This window comes from Lathyrus oleraceus, chromosome 7, assembly GCF_024323335.1.
Source record: "Lathyrus oleraceus cultivar Zhongwan6 chromosome 7, CAAS_Psat_ZW6_1.0, whole genome shotgun sequence".
Taxonomy (NCBI): Eukaryota; Viridiplantae; Streptophyta; class Magnoliopsida; order Fabales; family Fabaceae; genus Lathyrus; species Lathyrus oleraceus.
This window is the reverse complement of record NC_066585.1, coordinates 326,684,010-326,701,583: the sequence shown is the minus strand read 5'-3', so window position 1 is coordinate 326,701,583 and position 17,574 is coordinate 326,684,010.

Genomic DNA, 17,574 nt, shown 5'->3' with positions numbered 1-17,574 from the left:
CATCAATTTGCTTCTGAACTTCCTCTTTGATCTTCACTGCCATATCAGGATGAGTTCTTCTGAGCTTCTGCTTCACAGGCACGCACTCAGGCTTTAAAGGCAGGAAATGTTGCACAATATCAGTATCTAGACCAGGCATGTCTTCACATGACCAGGCAAAGACGTCAATATATTCTCGTAGCAACTTAATCAACCCCTTCTTAACAGATTCTTCCAGGAGTCCCCCAATCTTTACCTCTCGCACACAATCTTCAGACCCCAAGTTGACTGTTTCCAGATTCTCAAGATGCGGCTGAATGATCTTCTCTTCATGCTCAAGTAGCCGGGTGATCTCATCAGGAATCTCTTCAACATCATCTTCTTCTGCCCCAAATACAGGGAATTCAAAATTGGGAGATGGTGTTGGGTCATTATGTTCAATGGGTTTAGAAATTAACCTGCATAATGATTTTGGATATGAAAAGATTTAGAATTCAAACAAGGCAAATCATTATGCATATGAAAAGATCGATTTTATTCTATATTTTAGGGTTTTATGTGATCACCAATTTCTTGCAAAAACAAAAAGGGAAAATAAATGTAAAAACAAACATTTAACATGAATTTATTGAATGAAAATATCATTGTGTTTATGCGCCAACAATGTCATCACTCCTTCTTTTGGCATGGGAGAAGGGTTTTAAAACAAAGTGATTATTACGTTGACTTATGGACAACTGTTGGAATATCCACAGCGACCCAATTGTTGCAGACCCCACCAGGGATGATGAAGTTGCTAGAATCCTTTGTATCTTCTTCTAAAACGGCAGCAGCCTCCTCATCGAGACCAGTGTGGATGAAAACTCCACTCTTGAATAACCCTTGTGTTAGACGGTGTGGCTAGTGATCGAGAAGGGGGGGTGAATAGATCACCTCTTTCTAAATGAACGGATTTAAAAAATCTTATCAGAGTTATTGAAACTTAGCGGAAAATTACAGTCCCAAATCGGCTTCCGTCTATTCTGAACCGCTACTAGAAAACCGGACACGCGAATTTATTGCTGGATTTGAATGAGAACGATAGATATTATTAACACCAGAATCTTATCAAATCAAATGCACTTATCACTAAATTCTGATTCCAATGAATAAAACTCAGCTGACAGTTTTGTCAAACATTTGGTGTGTATGTGATCAATGATGAACAATGGTGGAGTTTAGATAAAGAAGTTTTCTTGCCACTATTGTATCACGAAATCTACAGCCACAATACACCAACTGAAATCACAAAACTGTTGAAAACGTAAAGAGAGATAAGGAAATAATACGATACGCAGAGATTTGGTAAGGAAGTTCCCCACTGTCGTCCTCGCGTGTGGGTACGTCTCCCTCTCAATTTCAAATGAAATTGAGAACTGTAATTATCAATAATGCCGAATTCGTTGATACAAGGTTACAATACAAAGACAGATTTGAGCTCGATCAAGAATTTCCTGCAAGAAATTGTAAACAATTCACCGGTTCCACGACCTGTTTGCGAAATTACCCAATTTCCAAACCCTACGCTACGGCTGAATCTGTTCTGCAAACGTGACGAACAAACCCGCAAGAACACTCCAGTTCTTGAAGGACAAACCATTTGGTTTTTCCTCGAAACCCCCTTCAACCTTCAACTCAGCTAGATCTTCGATCGTTCCACTGAACACCTCAGCTAGATCCTTGATCGTTCCACTGAATGTTATCTCGTTGATCCTTTAATCCAAAGAACAAGAATGATTATGTGTTAATGTTCTTGAATAAAAGAGATTGAGAAGATGAAGAAGATGAAGTCTCTTTCAGGTTTCTAACTGCTCAAAACAATTGCTGCTACACACTCCTTTGATTTGTATTCAACTGTTTTTCACTTGTGAATTCATCTGTTTCACTGAGCTGTCAAAATACTTCTTATATGTGAAAGACAGAAGTTGTTAGTAGACAAAACAGAATTATGATACAAAAGATTATGCATCGATACATACTGTAGCTTTGATTAATTTTTGAGAATTAATACAAGCATGTATCGATACAAAGCTCGTATGTATCGATACATAGAACATTTTAACTAAGCATGTATCGATACAAAGCTCGTATGTATCGATACATAGAACATTTTAACTAAGCATGTATCGATACAAGGCTCGTATGGATCGATACATACTGAAGCAAAAACGTTTTGTGATTTAAAACAAATTTATGTATTGATGCAGATGAACATGTATCGATGCATACTGACACAAAACAGTTTTTATGAGTTCTTTTAAGAAATGTATCAATGTGGATCTTTATGTATAGACACGAAACAATAGTATAGGCTAAAAACACAAATGAAACATGTAAACTAATGCACAACCGACAATTAGACAACGATCACACAATTTGCTATCATTCAAAACTTATTCAAAGTAAAGAATTTGCTCACAAACTCCCCCTTTTTGATGATGGAAAATTTTTTAGCAAGATGTGTGATACTCTCCCTGAGTTTGTGCATATCTGTCAACATCTGCATTTCTCCCCCTTTGTCAACATCAAAACGAAAAAAAAAAACAGTTTTATCAAGGCAACATGTTGTAGCAGGACACAACAAAAATGATAAAGAAGTTAACAATCACAAAGAAGGAAGCTTAAAAGTAAAGAATCACTCACAAAGAATTACAAATAAGGGCAATAACACCAGAAGTAAGCAGAAGGAAATAAGCATTTAACTAGTAGAAAGTATTTGAAAATTACATAAGCCAAGACATATAAGGTGCAACTAATCTGAAAAGAAAAAAAACTCAAGCAACATGCGATGAAATGCAGTGAAATGAAATGATGATGGTTTAATGTGGATTATAGCCACCACAGGACTCCTCGTCATCTCTATCATGATATCTGAAGCTTGGCGGAGGCGGAGGAGGAGGCATTGCATCTGGATTGTGGCCCATGAAGGTGTAGTGCCTGAACCGGTCCTGAACTTCAACACTTCTGAATCTGTCCATAATACCAGGATTGGCACGGAAGTCGTCCATAAAACCAGACATTTCATTGTAGAAGACTTGGTGCCACTTAACCAAGTCCATGTGACAAGAGTGTTGGTTATGGTACATACGTGTATGATCGTCATGCCACTCACGATGCTCCTTATGCCACTCACTTTGTTTTACATGCCAAGACCGTGCCTCTTCATGACGTTCTTGGTTGGCAAGCTCCATTTGTTGAAGCATTTGAGTTAGGTGCGCAATAGGTGTTAAAGATGAAGCACCGCCGGAGAACGGAGGAACCGTTGGTTCAGGTACATAGTTGGTTGGAGACCACCTTTGTGGCACCCAATCACCCCAGCCAGCATTGTCATCAGCTGCAGGCACATCTGCTTCGTTCACATCATGCATTTCTTCATCAGGTTGGTCTTCAACTACATGGATTCGTTCAGAAGGCACATCAAAATTATAGATCCTTGTTTTGGATTTCCTTTCAAAGAAATAGAAACATTGACGTTCCTTGTCCCACCGATATCCCATATGAGATAAAGTGGAAGAGTCAAACTCTTGAGCAGCAGATGGTGATATGAGAGGAACTAAAGGGATTGCAACATTCCAGAACTTAAGAATTTTCATAATTTGTGACGCATAACCAAGAGCAACATTCTTGGCGCTGTTACGCACGAAAAAGAGACGCTTCACAAAGTAATTTGCCCAATTCAAGGGAACCTTATTTTGAAGAATATACAAGAGATGAATGCTTGCCCTGTCTAACCTTGAATGTCCACTGTTTGCTGGACGCAGAATGTGTGAGATAATCCAATGAAGTATACGAGGAATTTTCTTAATCATATTAGACGTAACTTGTTCATCCTCACCCAGCGGTCTGTCCAATTTCAAGATAGATAGAGTAAACTCCTTCAGGTTAAAGTCAGTATCAAACCTCAAGTCATGCGAAGTCTTGAAATTATGCGACGGAAGCGGAATTTGAAATATTGTTTCCCAATCACCAGCCTCAAAGGTATAGGTTCTGACACCAATAGAACACTTAAACATATATCCTTTACCAGATTGTAAGCCAGCATAAAATGCACGGATAAAATCCTCATGGTAATCATCCTTTGTAGTCAAAAATGAACCATGTTTTTGTGCATTAAGGAGTTCAACCACATCATTGAGATGCAGATGAAAAGCATCATGTTTATCGAAGACATGGGGTTTCATAACTAACCTTGTCTTGAAAGAATCCTCAAACTCAGTAGCAATTGCAGGATGAAGCAAATCTAAGGCATTTGGAGGAATTTCTGGTAACTACTGAGAAGTGCCAACCGGTTCCTTTCCTTTTCCTTTTCCCCTTGCTCTAGCCGGTATGATTCTTGGAGGCATGGTGATGAAAAATTGAAGAAAAGTGAGATGAATTTAGGGTTTTGGAGAGAATGATGATGAAGGAGATTAGGGTTAGCCGCAGGTTTTGAGTGGTAGGGGAACTGCTGATACTAAGGTTGTGAAAAGATGTGATAAGAATTGCTGATGTGTCGATCCATGAGTGAAATAAAATGCATTTAATCCAAAAACAATCAGTATGTGTCGATACATATGGGAATGGATCGATCCATGTCACGCATTTTTGTTTTTAAAGGGTCTACGTATCGATACAAACGACGAATGAATCGATACATACTGAACCAATTTTGACAGATGTGAAATGAAGAAGACATGAATCGATACATACATCTTTGAATTGATACATACCGATGCCAAACCAAATTTTAATTAATTTTTATGCAGTATGTTTATGCATTATGAAGTATGTCATGATAATGATGCTCAAGTATAATTCACAAATCAGATATTAATGTTCAAACAATATATGCAAAGAAATTCACATAAACGAAAATAAGGAATTTTGTTCTAACATACACAATCACATAGTTCTAAAAGAGATATAGAAAAGAGTGATATTACCTCTGTTGATGTAACCTTGTGAGGTATAAATGAAATCTAAAACAAATCTCATCAACCAAGGTGAGGCATAATATAAATAAGAACAAATATGCTTAAGACAACAATGGAGAGAGATCTAAGATCCCTAATTCACGACGAATGTTGAAGAACGGTTCCGTTGCCAAAGGTTTAGTGAAAATGTCAGCAAGCTGGTTTTTAGAATCAACATGCTCAAATACAACGTCTTCTTTTTCAACATGATCGCGAAGAAAGTGATGTCTAATCTCTATGTGTTTAGTGCGTGAGTGTAAAACAGGATTTTTAGTAAGGTTTATGGCACTAGTGTTGTCACATTTTATTGGAATACATTTGAGTTGAATGTTAAAGTCTTGTAGTTATTGCTTTAGCCACAAAATCTGAGCGCAACAACTACCGGCTGCAACGTACTCAGCCTCTGCAGTTGACAAAGCTACAAATACCTGCTTTTTGCTATGCCAACTTACCAAGGAGTTTGAAAACAAGTGACATGTACCACTCGTGCTTTTTCTATCTGATTTGCAGCCAGCAAAATCAGAATCGGAGTAACCTACTAAGCTACAATCACTTCCTTTGGAATACCAAAGCCCATATTTAGATGTTCCATGAAGATATCTAAATATACGCTTAACAACTTTCAGGTGTGATTCCTTAGGATTTGATTGATATCGTGCACACATACAAACACTAAACATGATGTCAGGTCTAGAAGCAGAAAGATACAGAAGAGACCCAATCATACCTCTAAACTTTTTGACATATACACTCTTACCATGCTCATCTTTATCTAGATTTCCGTTGGTAGGCATAGGGGTGTCAATTGATTTTGAGTCGTTCATTCCAAAGCACTTGAGTAGTTCTCTGCAGTACTTTGTTTGACATACTGTTGTACCCTCATCAAGTTGCTTTATCTGAAGACCTAGGAAGTAATTCAGCTCCCCCATAAGACTCATCTCAAATTCACCCTACATAACCTTAGAAAATTCTTCAACCAAGCGTGTGTTAGTTGAACCAAAAATTATATCGTCTACATAAACTTGAACTAAAAGAATGTGTGTTCCCTTGTGTTTAATAAAGAGAGTATTATCCACTTTACCTCTTGAATATCCATGATCAATTAGAAATTTGCTAAGCCTTTCATACCAAACCCGAGGGGCTTGTTTAAGACCATACAAAGCTCTTTTTAATTTGTAAACATAATCTGGATTTTCAGCATTCTCAAAACCAAGAGGTTGTGAGACATATACCTCTTCATTTATGACACCATTTAGAAACGCACACTTTACGTCCATTTGGTAAAGCTTAAAATTATTAGAACACGCATAGGCAAGCAAGAGACGTATAGCTTCAAGGCGAGCAACTGGAGCATAAGTTTCCTCATAGTCTATGCCCTCCTCTTGGTTATACCCTTGTGCTACTATACGTGCCTTGTTTCTAGTTATCACTCCGTTTTCATCAAGCTTATTTCTAAAAACCCATTTAGTACCTATGATATGATGATCTCGCGGACGAGGGACAAGTTCCCAAACGTCATTTCTTTTAAATTGATTAAGCTCTTTTTGCATGGCCATTAGCCAACATTCATCAATCAAGGCCTCTTTGGCATTTTTAGGTTCTACTTGTGAAACAAAAGCGAAGTGAGAACAAAAATTACTTATCTTAGAACGAGTGATTACTCCCTTTGAAATATCTCCCAAGATGTTGTCAATAGGATGGTCTTTTGAAGATTTCCAAGCTGGTGGAAGGTCATTCACTTCAGCTGTCCTTTCTTCCTCATCTTCTTCATGACTAGTATCTTCCTCCTTCTCATGGGCAACTGTTCTGGACTGATCAGTTTCCGTAACAGCTTCCTTGAGTATGTCTTCTGTAGATACACCTGCGTCATCAAAAGAAATACCTTTTCCGACACTTTTCGGATAAGACTCATCAAAAGAAACATGGACAGATTCTTCAACAGTAAGTAAACGCTTATTATATACTCTATATGCCTTACTTGATTGTGAGTATCCAAGAAAGATACCTTCATCCGCTTTTGCATCAAACTTCCCAATATTTTCCTTACCATTATTCAAAACAAAACACTTACAACCGAATACGTGAAGATGTGACAAGTTTGGCTTTGTTCCTTTTAAAAGCTCATAAGGAGTTTTATTTAAAATAGGACGAATTAAGATCATGTTTAAAACATAACAAGCTGTGCTAACTGCATCAGCCCAAAAATATTTTGGTAATCCACCCTCATTTAGCATTGTTCTTGCCAACTCCTCTAAAACACGATTTTTACGCTCCACAACGCCATTTTGTTGTGGAGTTCGAGGAGCTGAAAAGTTATGCTCAATACCATACTTGTCACAGTACTTATCAAAGTGATAGTTTTGAAATTCACCACCATGATCGCTACGAATTGTAACTATTTTGGAATTCATTTTGTTTTGGGACAGATTTGCAAAATTCTTAAAAGCAGAAAAAGTTTCATCTTTGCTATGAAGGAATATAGTCCAAGTAAATCTAGAATAGTCGTCAACAATTACAAAACCATAATAATTTCCACCTAAGCTCTTTGTCCTAGAAGGTCCAAAGAGATCCATATGGAGAAGCTCAAGGGGTCGTGAAGTTGAAATTACATTTTTAGATTTAAAAGAGACCCTCGTTTGTTTTCCCATTTGGCACGCGTCACATAGGTGATCTTTTGAAAATTTTATTTTAGAAGACCGACTACTAGATCCTTAGATACAACCTTATTAAGCAAATCGAAATTAACATGCGCTAAACGTCTATGCCAAAGCCAAGAATCATCATTCAAGGTAACTAGACATTTAGTACTTGTTAAAGATACATCAAAAAGGTCAAGCATATAGATATTGTTTACTCTTACACCCTTAAACACAACGTTCTGTTCAGCATGTTCAATTATGCAGCAAGTTTTTGTGAAAGAAACTTTATAACCCTTGTCACACAATTGACTTATGCTTAACAAATTGTGTTTAAGCCCCTCTACTAAATGGACATCAGAAATAGTAGTGGTAGAGGGATTACCTACACTACCTTTGCCAAGTATAGCTCCTTTGTTATTGTCTCCATAAGTAACATATCCCTTCTTCTTTACTTTGAAGTCTATAAAAAGCGATATGTCACCGGTCATGTGCCTTGAGCAACCGCTGTCAAGAAACCATCCCCTATCTACGGAAGCAAGGCACTCATCCTACAATATCAAAAGAGAGAAGTTGGTACCCAATTTTCATTGGGTCCAAGTGGGTAAGTGCTAACATGGTTGCCTTTTGGCTTCCATTTATAAATACCTTTAGGAACAAGAAATCTCCTAAACTTGCATTTCTCAATGGTATGGCCAGCATGACAACAATAATGACATAAACCATGATGATGTGTTTGTTTATTCTTGTTCATTAAATCCTTTGGAATAAAAGAGTATTTTGCATATGGTGGATTTAATGACTTCTTAAACAACCTAGAGTCAACGGCATAAGTAACCTTAGGTTGTAAAGCTTTTCCCAATTTGACCTTGAGAGTGTTTACCTCTTTTTGCCAAATATGACAAGCTTCACAATACCTAACTTTACTACATCCATCAATGTCAATATTTTTTAAATTTTCTGCAATACTAGCTTTTAACCATTCTAAATCTTTTTCAGCTTTGTATACTTTACCTTCCAGAAATGAAAAAATTTGTTTATCGGAAGATAATCTTTTAAAAGCATCTACAGCTTCGTTATGCAGTTTTTCAAAAGCTATTTTCAGTTCAGAGAAAGACATAGAAGAGAAATTATTATAATAGGCTTGTTTTACCTTTTTATCATTGATTTTCTTCTTGTGGTAGGACAGATTTTTGGTGTGAGCCATAAGGCACAAATTTGCGGTTTCATCACTATCACTTGAACTTTGTGTGCTTGATGAATCACTATCACTTTCCCATGCAATGTAAGCTCTTCTTTGTTTGCTGTACCCTTTTGGTGGAGCTTTTCCTTGATCCTTATACTTCATAGGACAATCTGTTTTATAATGTCCAGATTTACCACAATTAAAACAAGATCCTTTTCCTCTACTCTTTTTATTCTCTTCCTGTTTTGAATCTGTAGATTGTCTTTGAAACTTCATGAGGTTTTTGTCGGAATGCTTGACTCCATTCTTTCGAATGAATCTATTATATCTCCTTACAAAAAGTCCCATTTCCTCATCATCCGAATCTTTGTCACTACTAGAATCATTGTCACTTTGCTCTTTTCGTGAGGACTTAGAGCTAGAGGCCACAAGAGCTATTGGCTTCTTCTCTCCCTCTTTGTCTCTCTTCTTCTCCTTTTCCTTCTTACTTTTGTTCTCAAACTTTTCAAGACTTTCTAATGCTTGCTAATGTTCTTCCAGCTTTCCAAACAGAGTTGTAATCGTAAGTGTTGTTAGATCGTTGGCTTCCTTAATAGTTGTTACTTTAGGTTGCCATTCCCTGCTAAGACATCTCAGAATTTTATTAGTAGTTATTTCATTGGAAACAGGTTTTCCAAGTGCATTTAACCGATTACTGAGATGAGTAAATCTCTTTTGCATGTCGGAGATAGATTCTCCTTGTTTCATGCGAAAGAGCTCAAACTCTTGATTGAGTGTGTTAATGCGGGACTATTTTACTTCAAAAGTACCCTCATGTGCAACTTCTAAAGCATCCCACATTTCTTTAGTTGTCGTGCAATGGGATACCCGATAATACTCATCAACACCAAGTGCTGAAATTAGCATATTTCGAGCTCTCCAATCACTTGACCACTTTTTCTCATCTTTCTCATTCCAATCACCTTCTGGTTTAGGAACTATGGCGCCAGCCGCATTTGTCATAGTAATTTGAAAAGGACCATTTTCAATGGCAGCCCATACTAGCCTATCAGAAGAATTTATATGAACTCGCATGCAGTCTTTCCAGTAGACGTAATTTTCACCGTTGAAAATCGGCGCTCTATTATACGCCCCCTTTGGTTCAGAATCCATATCGTTACAGGCAGCCACAGAACACCAGCGAACCGGTGCTCTGATACCACTTGTTAGACGGTGTGGCTAGTGATCGAGAAGGGGGGTGAATAGATCACCTCTTTCTAAATGAACGGATTTAAAAAATATTATCAGAGTTATTGAAACTTAGCGGAAAATTACAGTCCCGAATCGACTTCCGTCTATTCTGAACCGCTACTAGAAAACCGGACACGCGAATTTATTGCTGGATTTGAATGAGAATGATGGAGATTATTAACACCAGAATCTTATCAAATCAAATGCACTTATCACTAAATTCTGATTCCAATGAATAAAACTCAGCTGACAGTTTTGTCAAACATTTGGTGTGTATGTGATCAATGATGAACAATGGTGGAGTTTAGATAAAGAAGTTTTCTTGCCACTATTGTATCACGAAATCTACAGCCACAATACACCAACTGAAATCACAAAACTGTTGAAAACGTAAAGAGAGATAAGGAAAGAATACGATACGCAGAGATTTGGTAAGGAAGTTCCCCACTGTCGTCCTCGCGTGTGGGTACGTCTCCCTCTCAATTTCAAATGAAATTGAGAACTGTAATTATCAATAATGCCGAATTCGTTGATACAAGGTTACAATACAAAGACAGAATTCTAAATCCCAAGATCTTCTTCTTGTATAAAACCTCCACTTGATCTGAGCTCGATCAAGAATTTCCTGCAAGAAATTGCAAACAATTCACCGATTCCACGACCTGTTTGCGAAATTACCGAATTTCCAAACCCTACGCTACGGCTGAATCTGTTCTGCAAACGTGACTAACAAACTCACAAGAACACTCCAGTTCTTGAAAGACAAACCATTTAGTTTTTCCTTGAAACCCCCTTCAACCTTCAACTCAGCTAGATCCTCGATCGTTCCACTGAACACCTCAGCTAGATCCTTGATCGTTCCACTGAACGTTATCTCGTTGATCCTTTAATCCAAAGAACAAGAATGATTATGTGTTGATGTTCTTGAAGAAAAGATATTGAGAAGATGAAGAAGATGAAGTCTCTTTCAGGTTTCTAACTACTCAAAACAATTGCTGCTACACACTCCTTTGATTTGTGTTCAACTGTTTTTCACTTGTGAATTCATCTGTTTCACTGAGCTGTCAAAATACTTCTTATATGTGAAAGACAGAAGTTATTAGTAGATAAAACAGAATTATGTATTGATACAAAAGATTATGCATCGATACATACTGTAGCTTTGATTAATTTTTGAGAATTAACACAAGCATGTATCGATACAAAGCTCGTATGTATCGATACATGGAACATTTTAACTAAGCATGTATCGATACAAAGCTCGTATGTATCGATACATAGAACATTTTAACCAAGCATGTATCGATACAAGGCTCGTATGGATCGATACATACTGAAGCAAAAACGTTTTGTGATTTAAAACAAATTTATGTATCGATGCAGATGAACATGTATCGATGCATACTGACACAAAACAATTTTTATGAGTTCTTTTAAGAAATGTATCAATGTGGATCTTTATGTATAGACACGAAACAATAGTATAGGCTAAAAACACAAATGAAACATGTAAAATAATGCACAACCGACAATTAGACAATGATCACACAATTTGCTATCATTCAAAACTTATTCAAAGTAAAGAATTTTCTCACACCTTGCTTGTTGAAAGTACCAGAAGAAAAACCTATGCCAGCCCGGGACTTGTTGTCTTCTAACTCACTCATTTTTCCTAAACCAGTGGTTGCACCACGCTCAATGGCCAGCTTTGCATCTTTATAGGAAGCAAATGAAGGAGCTCTTTTCTCAATAGGCTCAGCAATAGATAACGCTTGGAAAGGAGTTCCAACTTCAACCTCAGCATCTATATAAGAGAAAGAAGACAAATGGCTAACTAGGAGAGTCGTTTCTCCCCTACCACCATCAGCTTCTTGTTTTTCACGAATTTCAATTTCTGGTGTAGGGTGGACGTCACGGTGATCCATCAGTCTTGAAACGTTGGCTCTAGTGTAGTACCGGTGAGTCAGCTTGTCTTCAAAATAAATGAAGGACACAGAGTTAGACCACAGGGCAAGGGACCGAAAACAAAACCTGCTTATGCATATGATGCATGCAATGCTTGTGCATATGATTTGTTTTTTTTTATTTCAAAGGAACTTTAGAGTTTTATTTGCAATATTTGGAAATATTAAGCATTTTATCACATATGGAAATATCTCATCAAATAATATTAGGAAAAAGAAGTGCAGCATCGTCAATCATGTACAAGATAAAAGGAAAATAATCATCCTATGGATCCCTAGAAACAATCATCTAAAGCTCGGGACACGGGAAGATAAGATGCGCGAAGCCTCTTCACCTCCCTCTCGTAGGCTGCCTCCATATCGGCCTTCTCTTTGGCGAGTCGATCATACTTCCTCTTCCAGAACATAGAAGACTGGGGAAGTAGAGAAGTCCATACATCATCAGGGTCATCAATAACCTGATGCTCAAGAAACTCAATCAACGCATCCTTCTCCTTAATCTACTGAAGCAATTCTTCACGTTCACGGATTCAGGCACGTGAACGGTCTTCGTCTCTCAACTCCTCTACTCCTTGATTAGGGAGGGTTGAAGGCCCAACCATAATCATAGGTGTAGGTCTCGGATACTCGTAAGGCATGAGGTACTCAGACGCCCTCTTCCTAACCCAAACAGTGTAAGGCTCCAAAGCGATGCAATTCTTAGGACCCAACTCTTTCCTTCCTTTCCTATGAATCTTGCGCCAAGCGCGGACCATCCTAGCTTTCAAGCCTTGAGGATCTTTACCATCCTGAAAGAATACACCCTCTAACAGAATGTTATTGGGTTTATCCTTTAGGGGGAACCCAAGCTGTCGACGTGCCAAAACAGGATTTTAGTTAATCCCACCACATGTACCAAGAAGAGGTACATTGGAGAATTCGCCACAAGAGTCAATAATCTGCACACCATCATACACATGGTTATACCAAGAGATATCATCATTAGTGAGAGACATAAGTCTCATGGACCACCGTAGACATTCCTTGTTCTCCTTGAAAGCGACCGTCTGAGGTAAGTGAGAAATAAACCACTTATACAACAGCGGAAAACAACACACAATGGCGCCACCACCCTTTGCATTCCTCATATGCAAAGAGAAGTAGGTATCGCCCAACAATGTCGGAACGGGATTAAGAGTAGAGAAGATCCTAATAGCGTTCACATCCACAAACTTGTCGATGTTGGGAAACAATACCAACCCATAGATGAGAAGTACAAATATGGCTTCAAAGGCGTCTTCACACATAGCCTTCCCATAAACAGTAGCTTGAGCAATGAGGAACTCAGAAGGGAGACCTTGAATTCCACCTTTGGTAGTCATATGAGCCTCAACCAGAGATTCATCTATGTGTAACATGTCAGCTATCTCTTGAGAAGTAGGAATACTCTCCAAGCCACTGAACGGAAACTGATCCATAACAGGTATACCCACAAGATAAGCATACTCCTCAAGGGTAGGCAAAAGCTGGAAATCCGGAAACGTGAAGCAACGGTACAAGGGATCACAAAATTGCACCAATACACTCATCAATCCTTCATCCACCTGAGTAGTCAGAAGAGGAAGAAGCTTCCCAAAACGAGCCTTGAAACCCAAGGGATTTAATACATAAGATGTCAAATTCCTTAACTCTTTCAAGTCTGGTTGTCTGAAACTGTACTTCTTTGTATTCCTTCTTTGTCTTTCCATGTCTGAAAATTTTGCAAATAGACCTCTTAAGTTCCTTGAAGATTTTCTCATTATTTTGATGATATGAATGCAAATGGGTGCATGAATGCATGAATGCAACAATCACACTCAAGGATCAAGCAAAGCACACCAAATAAAGGTCATGGGATGGATCATGTTATCCTTAATATCAATCATCCATTTTGGTGGATTATGGTTTACACCTTATCAACACCCAAGATGCATTGATATTAAGGATACCTGAACGGATCAACCATGAATCAAGGGTTTGTTGCAAGTCACGAGCATGGAGCTAGGTTAAGAACCACCCAAAAGGGAGTGTACTAAGGTTTAAACCTGCCAAACATGTTCTACAAAAGGTTCCCATAGTCATTATCCCATCTTTCGAATATTATCGGATAAACGACTACTCGTATTCCAAAAATATTCTCAAGAGAGACTGTTATGAGTGTAGTATCGCGTAACAATCGTATCAAATCTTACACTTGAACAACTTTCGCACTACATCCTACGAATAGGCCAAGATGGGTTTAGTAAACTAAGGTCCTTGGCATCTAAGGTCTATATTGGAAAAAGTAATGTCTAACCACAACTACTTGTGTGACATTATTGATCCCAACATGACCTCCAAGTGAATGGGCTTGCAAGTCAACTTGCTAAGGAATAACTCCACACAAGCCGACAAGACTATGCCATTCTCCTATCCTAAGTGCACTCGAGTTCGGGTATAGAACTCATCTCACAAAGATCACCAAGCACAGAAGGAATTAATATTCAAACAATTCAAACATTACATGCAATACAGTAATCCCAAATTGCACAAAAATATGTCACAAGACAATATACAATACAATACAACAAATATGAAAAGTAGGCAAAACCCATTAGGCAAAGTCATCCCCAGCAGAGTCGCCACTTTTCTGTAGCGGGGCATTCATTACCATTAGAGATATTGACTAAATCCAAGGTAAATCATACAAGTCGAGTCGCCACCGCACTTCTATTTATCCAAAGGAATGGTTAGAAAGCGAACACAAACCTAAAAGTTTTATCGAATCAAAAACTAGTAAAAATGTCAGAGATCTGGGTAAGGGGGTTCGTTATGCAATGGGAAGGTGTTAGGCACCCAAAACATCCTAGGTACTCCTAGGGAGCCCTTTTAACATTTTTTGCAAAGGTTATTGTTTTTTTTTGTGAAAATTTATTTGTGCAAACATGATTGAAGGGATGAGAAAAGCGTGTATGTTTATCTAATGTACTACTTACTAAAAGAAGGTTCAAAGAAAATGACTCGCACGGATGTCGCATTCACTGCATACGTATCTCATCTGAATCCGAGAATCAGAGTCTTCGTAGCTCGGCTACCTATGGGTTAAGGGGTAAGTGTGCTCGGTAAGACATCACATCCTATGCCTATGTATCTCATCTGGAATGAGAATCAGAGCAAGTCGTAGTTTGGCTAACCACGGGATAAGGGTTGAACGATGTTACTACGCAATCTACCGGATGCTCGACCTTTGGAGACTTACTCGCCTGTAGTAGAAGGAGTAAACGTGTTCTTAGGAGAAGAAAAATCAATGAGTTGGGTTTTTAGGGATGCTCATGCAAAAAGGTAGTCCTAGATGAAGGAACCGCACAACCTTAATTGACATGCCACGAGAGGCTCTACGAAACCTAAGAAAAGCGGTAAAATGCTGGAAAAATAAAGTACCACGCGGATAAAGATCCGAAGCAACAACAATTTAAGAGGTAAGAAAACCAAAGACCCTTCCAAGCTAAGCACCATCAAAGAAAGCGAGTCAGTACAGGTAATCGGAATAAACCTCCAGGTGGTATCCCACAAATAAAGTGGAATACCAAGCAAGCTATCCCTGCAAGAGTATGTGAGCCCTTACAAACACTCAACAAACAGGTTAGAGTAATATGACGGAATTAGGAGAAAACAATGCCATAACAAACACAAAACAGGTTAGAGCAAACAGGAACAAAAAACAACTACTGTCGCGATCGCCGCTGCATCGCCTAGCGAAAGCTTAGTGAAGCTTCGCTGCAGGCTCGCCTAGCGAAGGTGCTAGCGAGCACCTGTGGGTTCTGGATTTCCCATTGATAACAGTACGATTTTAGGGACTCCACACCCTATGGCATCCATCTCAGAAACGAAACGATTAAACATTCAAGGTATTGTTTCATACATTCATGCATATCTAAACCTGTGGGCAAAAACCTAACGATACCTCATACATTCAGAGTATTCAAATTAAAAGCATAAAATTATGGGAATAAAGCCAACCTGATTGGAGAGATCGATTAAACTCGAACGGTACGGCTGGGTTTGCAAAGTGATGTTAGGGTTTGCGTGAGACGGAGGTGAACTTTTCAGAGCTGCCTGGAGGTTGCTGCAGATTGGTTCCTAGGTCTCTCTTCTCTGCTCTCTGTCTTTCTCTTTTCTCCAGGGTTTGTAATAGTCTCCAGTCTGTTTTTCTCAAATGAAGCTATGGTATTTATAACCTGATTTTGGTGACTTGATGGGCTTCAAAATGAGGGTAACTCAGGCCCAAAATTCTGTTATTTTCTGAAATGTGCGCTCTTCGCCTAGCGAAGGATCTACTCGCCTAGCGAGCATGACAGTTCAGTTCGCTTAGCGAACCCTACTGCTCGCCTAGCGAGCATGACAGCTCAGAGATAGATTTTTGCTCCTTCAAGATTAGCGTTTTGAATGATGAATAGGCCCCATTTGAACCTGTTGGGTGATACTCAAGCTCCAAACAAAAGATATTAGTGACACATTTTTGTGCTTTTGGTTAGTAAACAAAGATAAGAGAAACAATGACATATAATTCAAGCATGCTTGGTGATCTCAAACCAATCACAAAGAGTCCCACCCAAAGGCAAAGGGGACCAAGATGCTAAAGATCCTTGAGGCCATGCAAATGCAATGTTATGATGCCATGAGGGATCTTAGGGCCAAAATTGTGGTCTTACACTATCAAGACATGCCTAGGTTGGATTCTGAGATTGTGGAGCATAGATTGCCATTGAAGCCAGAATGCCCGCCGATCAAGCATAAATTAAGGAGAACTCCTCCTGATATGGTAGTTAAGATTAAAGATGAAGTCAAGGTGCAGATTGATGATGGTTTTCTTGTTACCTCATAATATCTGCAGTGGGTGGCCAAGATTGTGCCTGTTTTGAAGAAGGATGGAAAAGTCCGTATGTGTGTTGATTATAGAGATTTGAACAAGGAAAGTTCGAAGGATGAATTCCCCCTGCCACACATTGATATGTTAGTAGACAATGCAACTAAGTTCAAAGTCTTTTCATTTATGGACGGATTTTCCGGTTATAGTCAAATCAAGATGGCACCTGAAGATATGGAGAAGACCACATTCATTACACCCTGGGGAACATTCTGTTATAGAGTGATACGTTTCAGTTTAAAGAATGTTGGTGCAATGTACCAGATAGCTATGACCACTCTTTTTCATGATATGATGCATAAAGAAATTGAAGTTTATGTTGATGATATGATTTCTAAATTAAGTGATGAAGAAGAATATGTTGAGCATTTGTTGAAGCTATTTCAGCGTTTGAGGAAGTATAAACTCCACTTGAATCCCAGTAAGTGTACTTTTGGTATTCGTTCTAGTAAGTTGTTGGGCTTTATTGTCAGTGAGAGGGATATTGAAGTTGATCCTACCAAGGTCAAAGCAATGGAAGAAATGAATGCGCCCAAAACTGAGAAGCAAGTTAGAGGTTTTCTTGGTCGTTTGAATTATATCGCAAGATTTATATCACATATGACTGCAACATGTGCGCCTATATTCAAGCTTCTTTGGAAAGATCATTCTTGTGATTGGACCG